At 40.9% G+C, this 20,965-nt stretch overlaps 1 long non-coding RNA gene across 1 annotated transcript; it reads left to right on the top strand.

The window, feature by feature from the left end:
• Positions 1–7,237: 7,237 nt before the first annotated feature.
• LOC117526953 lies at positions 7,238–20,351 on the top strand. The gene is made up of 3 exons (XR_004565394.1): positions 7,238–7,369; positions 11,860–11,864; positions 20,340–20,351. It is a non-coding gene; the product is annotated as an uncharacterized LOC117526953 (long non-coding RNA).
• Positions 20,352–20,965: the final 614 nt, after the last annotated feature.

The raw sequence follows: 20,965 nt of genomic DNA, 5'->3' as shown, positions 1-20,965 counted from the left end.
AGGAACATCTAAGTTGTTAAAAGAAATAAGAAAAATGTATATTTATATTCACAGAATAAAGGGACAGTATTTTTTTTCCATTTCCATAATTAAACACATTAAGGTAACATACAGCCACTCTGGATACACAATCATAAATATCTGCTTGATGAAAATACAGGAATTCATGCAAATATAACACTTTATTTCATTTGTCATAAGGGACATGTTTTCCTCCTCTATACTCTGGATTCTCTGAATAATTACAAGTAGTCATTGCACAGCTCCCGACCACTTACAGAAAAATCACAACCCTCATTACGCCTCATTAGCTCCGCCCTGCCTCCCTCCAGCCCCAGACATAGGAGGTGTTGCCCCCTTTCTGCCCTCCACCAAAGTCACATGGAGATAACAGGCTCAGTAGAAAAACAGTTATTTGTTCCTACAGTTTGTACAAAATTCACAGGTTTATCTTGTTTACACACAGCTTCCCGATCAGGCAACCAAACGACCGTGAAAATCACACCAGAAATAGATCAACGTGCACACAGTAAAGACAGTGGATAAAAATCAACTTTGGCTGGATAGAAATAGCTCCCGCCGCTGATACGAGCCTGGGAGCGTTTCAGTGCGGGTGAAGATTTCAGCTCATCATGTCACAAGACAATGTCGCGGCGTCCCTCTGATCTGTCCCTTCCCAGAATAATTACGTCTTTTATGAATGTGTTAATTATTCCCACTGAAAGATGTCGTGTTTTGTAGTTGTGTCGGGGTTAATGAGTTGCTTCGTAACCAGAAAAAAAAAAAGAACATGAACAGAAAAACACCTCAACTTCCCCTTTTTCCCATAATGCAGTCTGCAACCTTACCACGAGATGGCACTAAATCATACACACTGTAGCGTTAAAGTAGCTGAAAGATGCGTATCCGCTATTTGAAATCTCTGCAGTCAGAATTGAAATTTCATTTCAACAAAGTTAGAAAAAAACAGAAAAAAAAAAAAAAAATATATATATATATATATATATATATATATATATATATATATAATACAAAAAAGCACATTCATGCACGATAATTTAATTTAATTTAGTTGGGACTACATATATTTATTAGATGGAAATCCATTCCAATGAATCAGTTTTTTTGAATGCATATGTGTGCAAAATTTCTTGCAAATTGCAGTGAAGAAAATGTACATTTTGAGCTTTGACCTCAATGACATTGACCCTTTAAGGTCAACTTCAACCTTCGTCCACATTTCAGATTTTATGGAAATCGGAAAAAGGATCCTGGAGCTGCAGGAGAACAGACACACAAATGTTGCTGAAATTTGAATATGATGTGCAAGTTTTGTGTTGTTTCCTTTCATCTGATGATGTCTATCAATCAATCAATTTTTTTATATAGCGCCAAATCACAACAAACAGTTGCCCCAAGGCGCTTTATATTGTAAGGCAAGGCCATACAATAACGGTCAAAACGACCCCCTGTGAGCAAGCACTTGGCTACAGTGGGAAGGAAAAACTCCCTTTTAACAGGAAGAAACCTCCAGCAGAACCAGGCTCAGGGAGGGGCAGTCTTCTGCTGGGACTGGTTGGGGCTGAGGGAGAGAACCAGGAAAAAGACATGCTGTGGAGGGGAGCAGAGATCGATCACTAATGATTAAATGCAGAGCGGTGCATACAGAGCAAAAAGAGAAACAGTGCATCATGGGAACCCCCCAGCAGTCTACGTCTATAGCAGCATAACTAAGGGATGGTTCAGGGTCACCTGATCCAGCCCTAACTATAAGCTTTAGCAAAAAGGAACATTTTAAGCCTAATCTTAAAAGTAGAGAGGGTGTCTGTCTCCCTGATCTGAATTGGGAGCTGGTTCCACAGGAGAGGAGCCTGAAAGCTGAAGGCTCTGCCTCCCATTCTACTCTTACAAACCCTAGGAACTACAAGTAAGCCTGCAGTCTGAGAGCGAAGCGCTCTATTGGGGTGATATGGTACTACGAGGTCCCTAAGATAAGATGGGACCTGATTATTCAAAACCTTATAAGTAAGAAGAAGAATTTTAAATTCTATTCTAGAATTAACAGGAAGCCAATGAAGAGAGGCCAATATGGGTGAGATATGCTCTCTCCTTCTAGTCCCCGTCAGTACTCTAGCTGCAGCATTTTGAATTAACTGAAGGCTTTTTAGGGAACTTTTAGGACAACCTGATAATAATGAATTACAATAGTCCAGCCTAGAGGAAATAAATGCATGAATTAGTTTTTCAGCATCACTCTGAGACAAGACCTTTCTGATTTTAGAGATATTGTGTAAATGCAAAAAACCAGTCCTACATATTTGTTTAATATGCGCTTTGAATGACATATCCTGATCAAAAATGACTCCAAGATTTCTCACAGTATTACTAGAGGTCAGGGGCCAAGTACAATAACTTCAGTTTTATCTGAGTTTAAAAGCAGGAAATTAGAGGTCATCCATGTCTTTATGTCTGTAAGACAATCCTGCAGTTTAGCTAATTGGTGTGTGTCCTCTGGCTTCATGGATAGATAAAGCTGGGTATCATCTGTGTAACAATGAAAATTTAAGCAATACCGTCTAATAATACTGCCTAAGGGAAGCATGTATAAAGTGAATAAAATTGGTCCTAGCACAGAACCTTGTGGAACTCCATAATTAACTTTAGTCTGTGAAGACGATTCCCCATTTACATGAACAAATTGTAATCTATTAGACAAATATGATTCAAACCACCGCAGCGCAGTGCCTTTAATACCTATGGCATGCTCTAATCTCTGTAATAAAATTTTATGGTCAACAGTATCAAAAGCAGCACTGAGGTCTAACAGAACAAGCACAGAGATGAGTCCACTGTCCGAGGCCATAAGAAGATCATTTGTAACCTTCACTAATGCTGTTTCTGTACTATGATGAATTCTAAAACCTGACTGAAACTCTTCAAATAGACCATTCCTCTGCAGATGATCAGTTAGCTGTTTTACAACTACCCTTTCAAGAATTTTTGAGAGAAAAGGAAGGTTGGAGATTGGCCTATAATTAGCTAAGATAGCTGGGTCAAGTGATGGCTTTTTAAGTAATGGTTTAATTACTGCCACCTTAAAAGCCTGTGGTACATAGCCAACTAACAAAGATAGATTGATCATATTTAAGATCGAAGCATTAAATAATGGTAGGGCTTCCTTGAGCAGCCTGGTAGGAATGGGGTCTAATAAACATGTTGATGGTTTGGATGAAGTAACTAATGAAAATAACTCAGACAGAACAATCGGAGAGAAAGAGTCTAACCAAATACCGGCATCACTGAAAGCAGCCAAAGATAACGATACGTCTTTGGGATGGTTATGAGTAATTTTTTCTCTAATAGTTAAAATTTTGTTAGCAAAGAAAGTCATGAAGTCATTACTAGTTAAAGTTAATGGAATACTCAGCTCAATAGAGCTCTGACTCTTTGTCAGCCTGGCTACAGTGCTGAAAAGAAACCTGGGGTTGTTATTTTCTTCAATTAGAAAGAGTAGAAAGGGCTTTTTTATAGAGCAACAGACTCTTTTTCCAGGCTAAGTGAAGATCTTCTAAATTAGTGAGACGCCATTTCCTCTCCAACTTACGGGTTATCTGCTTTAAGCTACGAGTTTGTGAGTTATACCACGGAGTCAGACACTTCTGATTTAAAGCTCTCTTTTTTAGAGGAGCTACAGCATCCAAAGTTGTCTTCAATGAGGATGTAAAACTATTGACGAGATACTCTATCTCACTTACAGAGTTTAGGTAGCTACTCTGCACTGTGTTGGTATATGACATTAGAGAACATAAAGAAGGAATCATATCCTTAAACCTAGTTACAGCGCTTTCTGAAAGACTTCTAGTGTAATGAAACTTATTCCCCACTGCTGGGTAGTCCATCAGAGTAAATGTAAATGTTATTAAGAAATGATCAGACAGAAGGGAGTTTTCAGGGAATACTGTTAAGTCTTCTATTTCCATACCATAAGTCAGAACAAGATCTAAGATATGATTAAAGTGGTGGGTGGACTCATTTACTTTTTGAGCAAAGCCAATAGAGTCTAATAATAGATTAAATGGAGATGTTGGGGTCTGTCATTCTCAGCATCTGTGTGGATGTTAAAATCGCCCACTATAATTATCTTATCTGAGCTAAGCACTAAGTCAGACAAAAGGTCTGAAAATTCACAGAGAAACTCACAGTAACGACCAGGTGGACGATAGATAATAACAAATACAACTGGTTTTTGGGACTTCCAATTTGGATGGACAAGACTAAGAGTCAAGCTTTCAAATGAATTAAAGCTCTGTCTGGATTTTTGATTAATTAATAAGCTGGAATGGAAGATTGCTGCTAATCCTCCGCCTCGGCCCGTGCTACGAGCATTCTGACAGTTAGTGTGACTCGGGGGTGTTGACTCATTTAAACTAACATATTCATCCTGCTGTAACCAGGTTTCTGTAAGGCAGAATAAATGAATATGTTGATCAATTATTATATCATTTACCAACAGGGACTTAGAAGAGAGAGACCTAATGTTTAATAGACCACATTTAACTGTTTTAGTCTGTGGTGCAGTTGAAGGTGCTATATTATTTTTTCTTTTTGAATTTTTATGCTTAAATAGATTTTTGCTGGTTATTGGTAGTCTGGGAGCAGGCACCGTCTCTACGGGGATGGGGTAATGAGGGGATGGCAGGGGGAGAGAAGCTGCAGAGAGGTGTGTAAGACTACAACTCTGCTTCCTGGTCCCAACCCTGGATAGTCACGGTTTGGAGGATTTAAGAAAATTGGCCAGATTTCTAGAAATGAGAGCTGCTCCATCCAAAGTGGGATGGATGCCGTCTCTCCTAACAAGACCAGGTTTTCCCCAGAAGCTTTGCCAATTTGTCTATGAACAAGGTCACAGTGTCACAGACGCAGTGAATATCTGAGGGGAAAAAAGATCACTCGGAATGACAGTTTCTAGAATATTTACAAAAAAGAGCCAAAACTTCACATTTCTGTCTTCTCTTTTCTTTGTATTCATGCAGCCAAAGAGAAAGCGACACTTTCAGCACCAACAAGTGCAATGTCTCCGCCGAGACACTTCAGAAAAGCCAAAATCAGCCTCAAGTACCTGGGGGGGGGGTTCTCCTCAGAAATGAATGGGATGGATGGTGTTGACTGGTTTGTTCTGCAAATGATTATTTCAGAGAGACCATTGTTGGTCACTAATTGCGATTTCAATGATACCGCTACAGCGTGAGAAAATGCGGCGGATTCAGAGAAGCCGGTGTGCCACCTTGGGCTATTGCCATGGCAACAGCTGGAGATGCAGGCCGAATGGACTGATTAAGTTTATATGAATGAGGTCCTAAAGTACAATAGCTCATAAAGTACAGTGTTTTTGCATCAGGAGAGAACTGTACTGAAACAAAGCCCGGTTAATGAGGAACCATACCGCTCATGTGAATACTTTGTCAACTCTATGCGGCGCCTTGAATCATAATCTGAAAGGACAAGTAAGATGCTTTTTCAGAGCTGATCATGGAACTGTAATGACGGTGTCATCACGTAATGACCGTTCTGGCTTCCATGTGTAGACGTTTGTTATGAACCAGATATTAATTGGAAATATTTAGCAGGACTTCCCCATCCTTCCCCATGACTATGGGAATAACAGTTCTCCCACGAGCATCACTGGAATGACAGTTATCACAAAAGGACAAAACTCAGTTGCTCCATTCAACCACTCTGTGGAAATTCTTGCTATAATTCCGCTATTTATTTATTTATTTTTATTTATTTATTTATTTTTTGTTGACCTGAAAATATCATTTGCACAAATCTTTAATTTAAACCCATCTTTTGGAAGGTGCTTTGGATTAAATGCAGCCCATTGGGCAGGGGTGGTGTCCATGTGGTTAGTGCACTTGGTTTCAGTGCAGGAAAGTTCCCAGTTCAAACCCGACCCTTGCCACCTTTTTCTATGGAATGTGGAGTTGCATCAGGAAGGGCATCCGGCATAAAACTTGTGCCAGTTCAACATACAGATCCACCTCGAATTTGCTGTGGCGACCCCGAGTGCAAACAAAGGAGCAGCCAAAGGGACTTACTATCAGTGCAGTCCATTGGCCACCTACGTGCACAATCATAGAGAAATGCACCACAAAATGTCGTAGCTGATATTACCACTTAATGTGTTGGTGTCTCTTTTGATGCAAATTAATTCCAGCTGCACCCAAGGATCTGCCAAAGAGACCTAGTATCTCTAGGTGTCACCTTAGACCACTGGTTAGCGTACAAGTCTCACATCCTGTACTCACAACCTGAGCTCTGGCACAAGGTGTCTGTCTAATCCATTTCAATTCAGTTTATTTCATTTATATTGCACCAAATCACAACAAAGCTGCCTCAAGGTTGCGTCACACAAGTAAGGTCCAACCTTACCAACCCCTAGAGCAAGAACACAGGCGACAGTGGTAAGGAAAAATTCCCTTTGATGATTTGAGGAAGAAACCTTAAGCAGACCAGACTCATAGGGGTGACAGATCTTCACTGGAATGTGCCAAAACAATTCTCAAGAGCTCTGATGTCAGTAGACCATTGAATAAATTGTTCCTGGCCTGTTTTTTTTGTGATTTTCTGGAAGGTTTGGGTGACTTTTAGTCACATTTTAGAATGTAACAATCATTTATAGAAATAACAGATGCATACTGATACAGAAAGTTACTTTTAACTGTAGCGAAAGCTGGAACATGCACTGACCATTCTCCCTCCCCAATGTTGAGTTTTACCAACCAGACATTTAACAAGTGTGAGAACTGATATTTTCCATCCATCGGGCACCTGATGCGCTCACAACCTGAGCTCTGACCATAGGTGTTTGTGAAATGATGGAAGGTTTTGTTTAATGGAATACGTTGAGTGCTTTGCTTGAGACAACACCAGCTTTACTCATCCAATATAATCACAGGGTAGAGCTGAAATGTTCTCTTTCAGCAATTGACGCTTTGGATTCTTTGAGGTCAGTAGACCTGCACATCGATGTGCAAATTATCCCTTTGAGTCAGTGGAGAGATGCAGTCTAAGACTTCTGCCGCTCTACTTGTTTTACTGCAATTTTGGCTACAATTACATTTTGTGCTGGTCGCATTTCCAAGTTTAACACAATTATTTGTGTTGACATGGAAAAGGTATTAGCATAAATTACTTTTAGTGTTGCAATGCAAGCGCTAAGGGGTCTGACAAGGTCATGTGCTTTGGCAGCTTGGGGATATGGTGCTTTGTGAGAGCTCTTGGCACTATATGCCAATGCCAGAGCTGCCATAGCTCAGGGTGGACTGAGTCATAAATTTACAATCTACATACTCGCTTAAGGTCAGGTGTATAACGCTTTTGCCCTCCCAGCAGAGCTCGATTTGGAATTACTAGCTCTAGATATGTTCATGCCAGATTTTGCAGACTTTTGCTGCTACAAAAAAAGTTTAGGTCCAAGCAGCTCACATAATTTGTGGAAACATCCTAATTATCTGTGGTGATAAGATGCTCTATGGGGCCTTGTGATGATTATCTATACACACATACAGACAAAAGCAGCGGTTCTCAATCTTTTTACAATAAGTACCACCTTAGAAAACATTTGGCTTTCCAAGTACCATCATTACATCCGGAATTAAAATAATTCAGTTCAACTCAATTTATTTATATAACGGCAAATCACAACAGAGTTGCCTCCCAAAAACTTCACAGGGCTCAAGTCTAATTTGACCCACTTGCTGAGCAAACACACTGGCAACAGTGGTGACGAAAAACTCCCTGAAATAATTAAGTGTATGAAGAAACTCGGTTACATTATGGTGGCTATCCAGAATATACTGTGGAACTGAAGTCCAGAAGAATCTTCAGCACATGGCAACATTTCACCGTTGTGAGAGAATGTTGATGGAATTTGGTGAGCGGATGGAAAATGTCTGAGAAAATGAGGGATTTTCTTTTGAATTTGAGTCGGACCATATTTTGGATCCAGAAGACATTTGAAACAATATGTTGCCTTGGCTGAGGTGTGCACTCTCTGAGTGCCTTCAAGTTTTATTTTCAGGTCAGTTTTGTTGATGTCGGACATCACAACCCTGACTATACCTTGTATAAGGCATATCTGCAAGGCCGCTCCTCTATAAATGCAGAACACACGCGTAGGCCCTCGTGATGCATTCAAAAAATGACTCTCTGCATGAACTCAATACAATTATGTGCAGGATTTCCATCTAATAAATATATGTAGCCTCAACTCAAATAAAGAACATCCATGCAAGATAATTTAATTTAATTTAGTTGGGACTACATATATTTAGTAGATGGAAATCCTGCAAAAAATTGTATTGAACTCATCCAATGAGTCATTTAAAGTTACCCATAAGGGCAAAGGGCACAACCAGCCCACACTTTGGAAATTACTTGACCATCAATTCAACATATTATGAATAATACAATTAATACAGAATGACTTTTTTCAAGAGTGAGCCCCAGTTTGACCAGGAGCCATCCTCCTCATCTGAATTTTGCACCTTATAAATATCACTTCACTTTAACACCAACAGGGGACACTGGGCAAGAAAAGGACAACGGCATCAGTTGAAATCTAGCAATGACACCTGCTGTGTTTGGTGCCTGGTGGAGTATCGGCCCTCTGGATATCCAGACATGAACAATACAAGATGTTTTTTCAGATACTTAGAAAAGGATCTCAGCTTTGCATTAGATGATGTGACTGGATTTACTACAGAGAAACTGCTTACCTGTGTGATTGTTCTGATTTGTGGTGATGCATGGAGTCGCACTGCTTTTAAATAACCGTTACTGTGTTTGTTTATCTCGGTGTCTCCGGTGGACCAGAGTGTGTGCACGTCATGAATCCAAGACATCACTCAGCTATCTCTCGCTCACACATCTCCAACCTGTAAACAACCTCTGCTGATGGATCGGCCCGCAGTCCGCAGCACGCTGTCCTGCTGTTTTATCAGTGTTTGTCTTCTTCACTCATACCTCCAGCTCGCCCTCTCTCTCTCTCTCTCTCTCTGTTCATTTAGTCCAATCTGGGGAAGTGACTCTCTCAACAAGCTCCATCAAGATTGACGGGAACATCAATGATTGAGTTCAATGCCTACTCGCACTCATAAAACAGGGATTTGGAATGCGGACGCCGTCTTGAACAAGAACACAAACAAGGATGGGTCCACGCTGTAATCAGCTGTGAATATTTACTCACTAAAGGGCCAACATTCTCTGTGCGCAGAGCGTTTTTTTTAATTGGATTTGCTCATAAATTAGTATCCTGAAGTGCAGTGGTTAATAAGACCGCTTCAAAGCAAGCTGCATGCGTGATGAGGGCTGTAGTTACACATGCACAAACTGTTCAGGACTGTGATCAAACTCCAGGAACAAAGTGTCACTGCAGCCTGTGGGTGAAGAACTAGGGTGAGGTCAAAAAGAGAGGGGCGGGGATATGTCTGAGATGCATCCAAGCAGTTGCCATTGTTTCAGGAAAATCTGAATCCATCCAATCCAAAAGAGCCAATTCTCTCTTGACAAACTGCACTCTGCAGCCAAGTGCACGACAAACTGCCCAGCTGCCAACTCTGGGTTCCAGACCCTCCTCCAGCCAGTGTCAGAGGGTCCAGTTCATTCAGAAGATTGTAATCTTACAAGTAGCGCTCTCCCATTAACCCTTTAATATCTTCACATTTTCCAACAGAATGTAGTAGATATCAATACACTCTAGCAAACAATTGAGTTGAACATTAAAGGGTTAAAGTACAGTGGAGTTAAAGACAAGGAGCTGAACAAACGGTTTGGTTTGGCGCTTGGTTTGATTATTAGAAGAATAACACCAGAACTAATAAGCCAGATTTAATCAAACTTGATGAAGAGGGGACACAATGATTGAAGATTCCAGTAAGCTTTGGTCCAGATGCAGATATCTGATAGCTGATTGTTGATTGCTGGTAGTTGATTGCTTTGATCCTAATAGCAGGATCAAAGCAATCACAAAGGCACTAAATTCACCAGTCATGATCAAAGGTCAGAAATATGATAATGATGAATAGGATCAAAGATCAGTGATCAAGAAAAAGCTCAGGAATCAAGTACAGATGACAGTGATCAGGATCAAAGTCTAGCAAATTGATCAAAACAAATTAACAGGATCAAAGATTCAAGATAATGGATGATCAGGTTCAATAGTTATCAATCAGGGTTACAGCTCTGTAATGAATAACACAAGATAAGGATTAAAGGCCAGAAACAATAAAAAAAAAAATAAATGGAAAGGATAAAAGATGAAGATCATGGTTGATCAGGATCAATGTTGAGCAATCAGGGGTAAAGCTCAGTAATCAAGGACAAAGGCTATTAATTAGGATTGAAGCTCAGAAATGTGATCAAAGATGAGTGAACACAATGAAAGAACAGATAAAAACAAAGTCAGCAATCAGGATCAAAATGGCAACTAAAAACAAAATGTCACTGATTAGGATCAAAGGTTTGCTGTGATGATCAAAGCTCAGTAATCAAGAGCAGAGGTTGCAATTGGGATTAAAAGTCAGAAACATGATCAGAGGAGAGTGAATAGGATACGCCACGATAAAGGATCAAAAATGAGCAGTGAGGATCAAAGCATGATTACCAAGAGCAAAGGTCAGTGGTCAGGATGATCAAAGGCCAGTATCATGAACAAAGATGAGTGAATGAAAACAAAGACCAGCATCAAAGATGGTCAGGACCAAAAGTCAGTAAAATTAAGAAAAAACAGGTCAGTGATAAAGATCAATGGTTAGAAATATTGTCAAAGATGACTGAACAGGACCAAAGAGCAGGATCAAGTGTTAGAAAAATTATATACTATCACATTTATATAACATCACATCATATTTTGTCATTTGTTCTGCTTCACATGACATATGCATGCTTGTATCTTTTGCACCAATTAGTGTGTTGCAGGTCTTTGCTGGGTTTTCGGCCTTGAGAGAGGAATGTTCCCATAGGAGGATGGCGAAACCCTCACCCTGACATCAAGGATGAGTGATCAGGGTAAAATCTCAGCACTGAGGATCAAAGCTCAATATTCATGACAAAATGTTAGCAATCAGCATCAGAGATCAGGTTAAGATTCACATTTCAAGATCGAAAGCCACTGATCAGATTTTAAGTTCAGCAATCAGAATATACTGTAAGTGGAGTGATCAAGATTAAAGAGCGGAATCAGTGTAACAGGATAGTATTCAGAAACAACAGGGTTTGATGAGAGTCACAATCAGGATCAAAGGGAAGTCTTCAGTATACTCTGACTGTCTGTCCATAGGTGTACTTCAGTCCAGATCCAGTTAATAATCCAGATCTGGTGGACAAAAATGTATTTTTGGACAAGGGAGGTCCACGATAGCAAACTGAGGATTGGAATTTGGTTTGGATTTTGAATTAAAGGGGACTGTTGAGGTGCGCTCACTATCCAAACTAACAGCTCCAACACAATCATCCATCCATCCATCCATTTTCTTCCGCTTTATCCGGAGTCGGGTCGCGGGGGCAGCAGCTCAAGCAAAGCTGCCCAGACCTCCCGATCCACACAATCAGTCCTCCTTTATTCCTCCTCGTACTCCCTGTTATCACTGAAGACGAGTTTCCAACTCGACTCTGAGGCTCCTCCTACAGTATCTTTCTCAACCATCGCTCCTTCCTCCTCCGCTCTGTTCCCTTCAACATCTCTACCACCATACACTCATCCTTTCCCATCACATCCGCTCTGTTCTCATTACCTCTCCACTTCATCTCGTTTCCTTCCCTCACGGCTTCAGTCCTCCACTCAGACATCACAGCTAGCGTTTGTTTTCCTTTCATTTATGCTGCTGCAGGAAAGTTGACATGTTTGCTCAGTAGCGAACTTGACAGTGGGAAATAAAAATGTCGCCTTATCGTATGACTTCGACTATTTTTAGTTGGTGCCACGTTGCTCGCCACCTCAATCAGCTGGCATTACATCAAATCAATATATACACAAGGAATGTGCCCTTTGACCTTAATGTATAAACAAGCAACATGCATGCTGGTGCATGTGCAGACTGCAATGACTGTGGGTGTTGGGAAAGTGTAGGAACACGGACCCACAACAGGGGGCGCAAATGAACGGACAATGGAGGAAGTCAAATAACAACACTTTACTGTTGTGAATAAGCACAACAAACACAACGGATCACAACAATAGACAAAGAAGTCAATTCACAAGAATGTGTCACGTGGGCAGGCTCGAAGATAAGAGACGTCTGTCCAAAGCAGAACCGGAACCACACGATTTCCTCCGCCACCGAACCCCGGGAATACTGGAGCCGCCAAGTCCCGAACTCCCAGGTGGCCACTGCCTCCGCGTGTCGGATCTGGTACTGCTGGCGAGGAACAAAAACAGTTAAATGTGGGTGCGTTTGCACCCAGCAACCCGTATGGCAACCCGGGAAAACCACCTCCACCTCTCGTCGGAAGAATGTCTGCTATTTAACGCACAAAAGTAACAAAGTGTTAATGTCAAAAAGACAACACAGTCGGCTGAGTACTGTACCTCCTAGGTAGAGTGATATCTCGGCAAAGAGGTGGAGATGTCGTCTTGCTGATATACCACTGCTGATCAGATGATTGGTGACAGCTGTCGTAGGCGATAAGTGACAGCTATCACCCCGGCTGCTCCTGTGAGGCGGCAGCGCCCTCTGGTGCCTGGAGCCCGCACTCCAGACAGGGCGCCCTCTGGTGGTGGTGGGCCAGCAGTACCTCCTCTTCAGCGGCCCACACAACAATGGGGTCTAAATGAGAAATTCTTCATTTGATATCGATGCACTCTTGTCACAGTTTCCTTTAGGATGTGAACGTCACAACAAAATTACGAAAGAAGCTTTGAAATGTTCCTGAACAGTGTTTTCAGTTTGCCATCACTAATCTGCAGTACTGATTAAAGGTTTTGGCACCATCCCCAGCCGCATGTTCTATCTATTCTTTAATTCTGCTTAATTTTCAATTGTGTTGTATATTTTGTCCCATGTTTGGCCACGTCTTGAGCATCATGCTTCGCCAATGAGCACAAACAAGTACCCAACATGCACAGTGGTCAGCAGGCGGCAGACAAACTACATCTAAGTGAAACCACAACTATTTGGAATTTTCCAATAAAGCCAACATCCACTAACATCCAACAGGAGGCAGACATGTCTATGGGGCATTAAATAGACAGAACAAAGTTCCTTTTTCTGTTGAAATAGGTCACCACAAACTCATCACTTCATTGTCAATGTGTTTTTGTTTTAATTTAGAGAGTTACAAGATGATCACATATATAGTTTTGCAGTTATTGTGCACCCAGTGTGGCAAAAAACAAAAAACAATATGCCACACGAGGCTCTACCAAGCCCAAACATCAGTCATGTATACAAATGTTATTTGATCCTTCTAGCTTTTACATTGATCTCCAGATGCTTTCTCTCATTTAATTTCCTTCCCTGGTCTAATCACACTTCCCCTTGTTCATGATCTCTAATTACTGGAGAAGATTCAGAGTCGAACAGTTTTTTAAAGGGACCAGTTTGTGCAAAATAGTTTTCTGTCTGCTTTGTTGGATTTGGTACGGTTGGGGTTTTAAAAGATTAAGTAAGGGGTCACTCTTCTTCTTCTGTGCTAAAGACCAATAAGGTTTTCAGATCTGAAGTTAATTCACACCCAGTTAGGTGTTAGGTGTACCAACCTTCTGAAATGTGGCTGTGCAAATATTGCAACAGTTTCTGTCATTTGACTTGAAAGCAAAACAACAAATTCCTATTCAATCCTTTAACTTTTCCTACAAAAGAAAATTACATGGTAAAGGCATTGAGGATTTTTGCTGGGGCAATGGCTTAAATTATTAAAATTATTTATGACTGTTATGAGTTCTGAGATTACAAAACAAGCAGCAGTAGCCTCGGTGACCGATATTGAAAGAGACCTTGAAATAAATCCGACAAACCCATTTCAAGATGCATATAACTTCAGCCACACCTGCTCCTTATTTCCATCATCCATCAGATTGCAGGGACACTATGCACATTACATACAAAGTTGCTTGATCTTAATGAACCAGATCTATGACATATACCATGTAACAGAAGCTCTGACCAATGAGGGGACAGTGTACTCAAACAATGGTTTGGTTCAAATGTTTTGGTCCACTTAGAAATTGTGTTTGAAGTTTACTATTGTAATATTTTGGTCCCTGGCCTGGACCAAACAAACTAATATGTGTGAATGTGACCTAACTTGTTTTCTATGATGCATCACCTTCATGAGTATGATCTATTTTGGGCTACAGTTTTTACTATCTGTCTTGAACATACCTGCTGACCAATATAGCGGTCCAGAAATTGTTTCAAATAGGACCCTGTTGGCAGCAACACTTGAGCAAACCAGTGTTTGTGTGGGTAAAGTGCTGCACAACACGCTCATCACACTCTGCATTTAGTCTGCAATCCTTCTCCATAAGCCAAGAGCAGGAGTCTAGGGGGATAAACATTCTCCCTCCAGACTGCCAGGTTTTATTGAGCTTTTATCTGGCCACAGCACCGGGTGCTACTGTATCATTGTTAAGCGATGTGAAGACTAACAATTTGTGAGTGGATTAGTTGCTGGGGAAAGACATGAGGTGGATAGTGGCTCGTTGCAACACTGACTGTCCTATTGGGGTAAAATGAATGACTGTGTGTTTATGACTCCACTGTCTTCTACTTTTTATTGGGGTATAAAGTCGTTCTGCCAAGTGCATTGATGGCTGCAGGTTAATACATTAGAGACAATTGAGACAAAGACACTTGCCCATTTAGTTAGATCAGGTGCCTCTGTGGGTTAGGAGTTGAGACCACTCGTATGTGAACCAGGGTTTGATTCCATCCATTGCTCCACTTTATATTTACCAGCCTATGTTGTTGAATAAGACATGCTGTAAATGAGTACCATCTTGTCTTGACAAGCAATCTGTAATGGACTGACATCCCATCTAAGGGAGGTTTTAGATTCTCCTCTGCTTCATGCCATGGTTTCCAGGGACAACCACCGGCCCAGTGGGCCTCAGGACTTGTATAGGGCTTTTTCTTCCATTTAGTCAAACTGTAAATTTAGAAAAAAGTGTCTCGGCTTATCCTCAAGGACAGGGTGACAAGCTTAAATATCTGTAAGGACTCAGAGTAAAGCATCAGGAGCTATCTGGTGATAACGCCTACCTGGTCATCTCCCTAGGGAGGTCTTCCAGGCACATCCAACTGGATAGCCAAGATGGACTGCAAAATGATTCAGATCAGAACACCGTTTTAGTCATGGATCAGATCATTTTATGTATCAGCAAAAATATGGGGTGACAAGTGGCACACTGCTTGGCACACCCCTTTTTCAACTCCTGATAGGATTCTTTCCGTGTTTGGACCCCAATGTCTTTAAAATACTTTGTTTACACGAGTGCACAGTTGCATTTTCTGCAATCATGTAAATACACATCTGCTTTTCTTTCACTGCAACTCTGCATTGAGATTTATGCAAGCATTACTTTAAAAATCATTCATTGTGACAATAATTCTTCATGTTGCACCATTATGGAACCATTTTAAATAAAGTGCGGTTCCTATGTGCCGAGCCTTGGGTGGTGGTCTGTATGGTTCAGGGATCAAATATTAACTGGGGTTAGAATTTTTCTTCCAGATGATGACTCATCTATAGTCAAATGCACAATGTTGACATCATTTCCAATCTAAATGGTGATATGTTCCTAGCCTGGAAAGTGTGTAACTTTGGGGGAAAAAACAAAACAAAAACCTTATTCTAAGGTTAAAATTGGAAGAGCACATCTTTGAGTCTTTCTGATGAAGATAAATAATTCCTATATAGGCCCTGAGACCTATCGGTGCCGGTGCTTATCTCTGGATATTGTAGCATAGAGAGGATGAGAGTCTACGACTTCCCGTGGACAGGGCACCAGCTCATTGCAGGTTACTTCTCCATCCAAACCAGTACCCGCTGACAGCTGGATGAACTGGAAGGATGTAGATGTCACTGTCTTGTCCAAGGACACTGACTGGCAGCCTAAAGCACACTTTGGGAATCAAACTCAGGTGTACATATCGGCTTTACAACTTCAATCCCACAGATCCACCTGATGAGTTCAAAGAAAGAGATAAAGGATTTTGTATAATATCCTTAAACAACTCTTTCTTGATCTAAGGACCGTCCTTCACAAGATGTTCAGTAAAGATATTATGTGCAAAGCAAATGGGCGCGATCACATAACCTCCATCCCCTGTTGGTTGACAGCAGTAAACTGCACTGTCGTATTGCCGCTTTTGGCAATATGCCTTTGTTAAAAGTTGTGCACACGCCGACAGTTTTAATAAATCCGATGACTCAAAGCTCAGCTGCCTGCTGCTCTGATCCAGGTTACTGGTGACACTGCCTCCAGGCTGTAATTTGAGAAAATGATCTGATTTAGCCTTCAAGTTTAACAGGAGTTATGTTTATGTTTCATCTCATGGAAAACACTTTCATTAAAATAGGATTAGCCTCCGGCACATACTGTCGAAAATTTATGACTTTGAGGTTGTGATCCAGCATTTTGACGGCCGACCAAACAGCTTCACACAAGATGACAGAAGCAAATCTGGATGTCAGATCAAGCGGTAAAGAAACATCTTTTTTTGTAACCTTGTTTGTCATTACGAGCACTACAAGTCTGCTTGAATTGGGAGGTGGGGGCCACTGTCGGCTGCCGGAAGTAGCCTGATGCAGTCAGATGACACATACTGTAGACATTCCCTTCACCTCAACCACATCTCCTTGAGTAAAAGCTCATGTGGTACAGTCATTCCGGCAATACTGTGTCAAAAGTATTCAGTTGGTGTTTTAGCTTACAGATCTCACAAACATATAGCAAATGAAAATTCAGTAAGGTATATCTTATATATTATATTCCAATTCTAAGGTGGAACTATGCCAGTACACAAAGGTATATCTAAATATCCAAAAAGGAAGAGTAAAATAGGAGAGTAGAAAAGAGTAGAGTAGAGCCACTTAGGTGCCTGGTCTTGAGAAAACTTGGAAAACCTGGAATGGGACAGGGACTTTATGAGTCTGTAGGTTCTACCCAGTTGAGTCTGGAGAGTTTCATACCAAGCACAGTTGTGGCAATATGAGGTACCAGCACTTGGTCCCAAATCTGACCTCACCTATTAATGCAGAAGAAATGGTATTCAGCTCTTTTTACCTTGACAAAGGTAACAATACCACAACTCAAAAGCCCTGCACCTAGACAAGAAGCGCAATCTAAGACTGCAGACTCTTTGCGCTGCCTATCAGTCCCATTTCTCCAGAAGCAGGTTTTGCTCTCGACCTACTCACTGATGAATTTCTGAACACCAGGACCAGGTGGTTGAGTTAATCCAGCTCATTTAATATAGCAAGACTCCAATAACAGGATGTCCCTTTATTTGTTTTGAGATAAAGTCAGATCAGTTTGGGGAGCGTGTACTGGTAGGCATGCATCATCATATCCACCCCAGTCCTGAGGCCTGGATGTCAACCACCCAGACCAACAACAAGTCCATCCCCAAATTTCTAAACCAGTCATCTCTCTGTCACATCCAGGTGGGCATACCCTTGGTCTTCTCCAGGTTCTCAATGCTGAGGTACCTCTGTGCTGGATCATGCTCAAAGAAAGATGCCATATGGTCAAAATACTGCAGCTGATATTCACTCACAATGCAAGCAATCTTCCTCACATTAGTTTCTCTAAGTAATCATTTGTTTGACACAAATTCATTCCAGCAGGATCCCCGAATCCTGTGAAAAGCACCAGTATCAAGGACATCCAGCCAGTACCTTAAGTTTCTAGTTCGTGTCCACGTCTCACAATGATATAGTAAAACAGGAAGCACTAGGACCCTAAAACCTGAACCTTTACTCCTGCAAAGTCAGTGACATTGCCACAAACCTCTGTCCAGCATCCTTATGAATCCATTTGCTCCAGGCGTTTCTCCATCCCAAAGTCCAAGGCCCCAGACACATGAATGTAACTGCAGGGATGAGGCATAAAATGTTAAAAAATAGATTGACTTTGTATGGTTAGGCTTTAATGTTAAAATTCCTCAGATTCCCACAAATGACTGTGCCTGCAGAAAGTCCCACCATTTCAAAACGTAGGCTAGAAACCAGGTTTTCAAGAAATTCTCTTGAGTCCTTCATACTGTAACGATGTGATAACAGTAGCTCCTTTCCATTTAAAGCCACAGACACAGAAAACTGTTTCAGAGATGTGAACAGAGGTTTCACATGCTGTATGTAAGGGTTCTTTTTGTGTCCAAACTTTAATACCCCAGTGTTCCAGACTGGCTTGCTGTAAATGTGACCTAAAACAATACACAGCAAACACACACAGCTCCATGAACCAATTTTACATTAACACAGCTATTAAAACTTACAACTTAACGGAGCCTTAAGAATGGAAGTGCGCACCTCAGCTCTTTGGGGGGATCTCGATCATTTATTTCAATTTGTCCAACACGCTGTGCAAGCGGATTTCGTGCTACGTAATTACAACCCGTTCCTCAGCCGTGTGCTTCAGTGGCATGGTGGCTGAGTGGTTTGTGCACACTTCCTTTCAAAACAGAAGATTTGCACTTCAAAACCATCAGCACCCTTTCTTCAGGTAATGTGAAGTTGTGTCCAGAAGGTCGTTTTTGACCCAAAGCTCAAAAATGGATGTAAAAGTTATTCAAAAATGTGTATGTAGGACCTCAAATGTTTTGCACATTGCTTCACAATCACTGAAAAACACAGAGGAGTCAATTTTCCCAATTAAGTGTTGAGCTGTTTGACTCTGAATACAATTTTCTTCAAGCTTTTCACCACTAGGGGGACAACCCACAGGTTTCACCACTGTTAAAGACTGAAAAAAAAACAGCTTGTAAATTTCCACTTTCCCCATCTATCGTCCTGCCTCCATGCCCTATCCGTCTTCTCTCATTGTGATTTCAACAGATGCTCCTGTCGAAAGGTCTTTAAATGTGTACAAACTGTATGTGCACTTGGAACATGCAAATTTGTGTGCCAACATCCCATGGCCACCCATCGTCTATTTTTTTCTGCCACGGCAGCAGAAGGCAATTAATGAGAACCTGTGGTCTTATCTGCTGCCTAGCAACCTTGACTGTTCCACCTGCCACTTCTGGCAACCAACATTGACACTTTTGGTTCATTGCTCAGCAATCAGGGACCACAAAGTGACATCACACACAAGAACTTGACGCTCGGTGCCATGAGGGTAGGTGACGTGAATTATGTTATAAAGTAAAACGAGCTGAATCACATCTTATTCAAATCCCACACTGGGCAGCTCAAGCAACCAGTAAGACCACTAAATATTAAACTTGTCACACACAGAGGTGATTTTAGACTTCCAGTTTTAGGGGTGCTTAGCACATTTTTTTTATTATTTTTAAAATCTAGATGTCCAGAAATACAATTTCCCATGATTTCAGAGTGAAGACATTGCTTGTAAAAGCTGCATTCATTGTCAAAATGATAAAAACAAAAAAACAAACAAAAAAAACAAAACAACGCATATTAGCAATGGATGATGGCCCATACATAAAATTCCTGCATTCTGGTGCAGTTTATATAACAAATAATTGAATCTCCTAATTTGATGAGGGCAAACAGTAATTGCAACTTAGGAGCAGGTCTGAAATATTCAGAGGCTGAGTAAAGTATATTATCCTTGTTTTTATATTAGTCTTATGAGCCTATAGTTATTGAAGATTCTTTTATTTCATCTTAACAGATTATTTTGTCATAATACTTAGTACAGAACACTCAACCTGGTATCACTTTTCAATTACATTTAGACAGTTTTAGGCATTACTTAGATTGTGTTTTAGTTTTGGCTATTTATTTATTTATTCTACAAACTGATTGGTGTCTTGGTTTTTCTGGCAGCACACACATCCATGTTGTAAGTCAGAAAAATACAGTAGTTGCAGTTGTTTGATCAGTGAGGTTTAGTGCCGTGTGCAGGAGGACCTGGTTTAGCACAGCGACAGCAGCGCTCCACTATAAGGCTGGATGGAGAACACAGATGGTACACTGCACATAAATGGGTTCAGGATAAGAAATATATGAATATGAATTATTTACTGAATTACAGCAAAGCATAGAAAGGACAGACAAGATCTAATGAAGTCCTTAAAAGTAAGTAAAATGAAAATGTGTGACTTAAAAGTCAGAATTCATACCAAAACACCAGTAACACAAGTAAGACACCTCCACAGTCTGATACACATATTCAATTTACCCTGAGCTTCACTTTCCATCCTTTGCTATTCTCAATGTCCATATCTACTATCACAGGTCTATAGAGCGCACAAACCTCAACTGAAGCTTTTTTTTTTTTTGCTTTTGAAAAAAATGCTCTGATATCCATCTCTGCACTGCAGGCTTGGTTTGCCACTTACTGCCAACAAATCAAATCAAATCAAATCAAATCAAATCAATTTTATTTATATAGTGCCAAATCACAACAAACAGTTGCCCCAAGGTGCCTTATATTGTAAGGCAAGGCCATACAATAATTATGTAAAACCCCAACGGTCAAAACGACCCCCTGTGAGCAAGCACTTGGCAACAGTGGGAAGGAAAAACTCCCTTTTAACAGGAAGAAACCTCCAGCAGAACCAGGCTCAGGGAGGGGCAGTCTTCTGCTGGGACTGGTTGGGGCTGAGGGAGAGAACCAGGAAAAACACATGCTGTGGAGGGGAGCAGAGATCAATCACTAATGATTAAATGCAGAGTGGTGCATACAGAGCAAAAAGAGAAAGAAACACTCAGTGCATCATGGGAACCCCCCAGCAGTCTAAGTCTATAGCAGCATAACTAAGGGATGGTT

This window comes from Thalassophryne amazonica, chromosome 15, assembly GCF_902500255.1.
Source record: "Thalassophryne amazonica chromosome 15, fThaAma1.1, whole genome shotgun sequence".
Classification (NCBI taxonomy): Eukaryota; Metazoa; Chordata; class Actinopteri; order Batrachoidiformes; family Batrachoididae; genus Thalassophryne; species Thalassophryne amazonica.
This window is presented reverse-complemented; position numbering and strand designations above follow the sequence as displayed.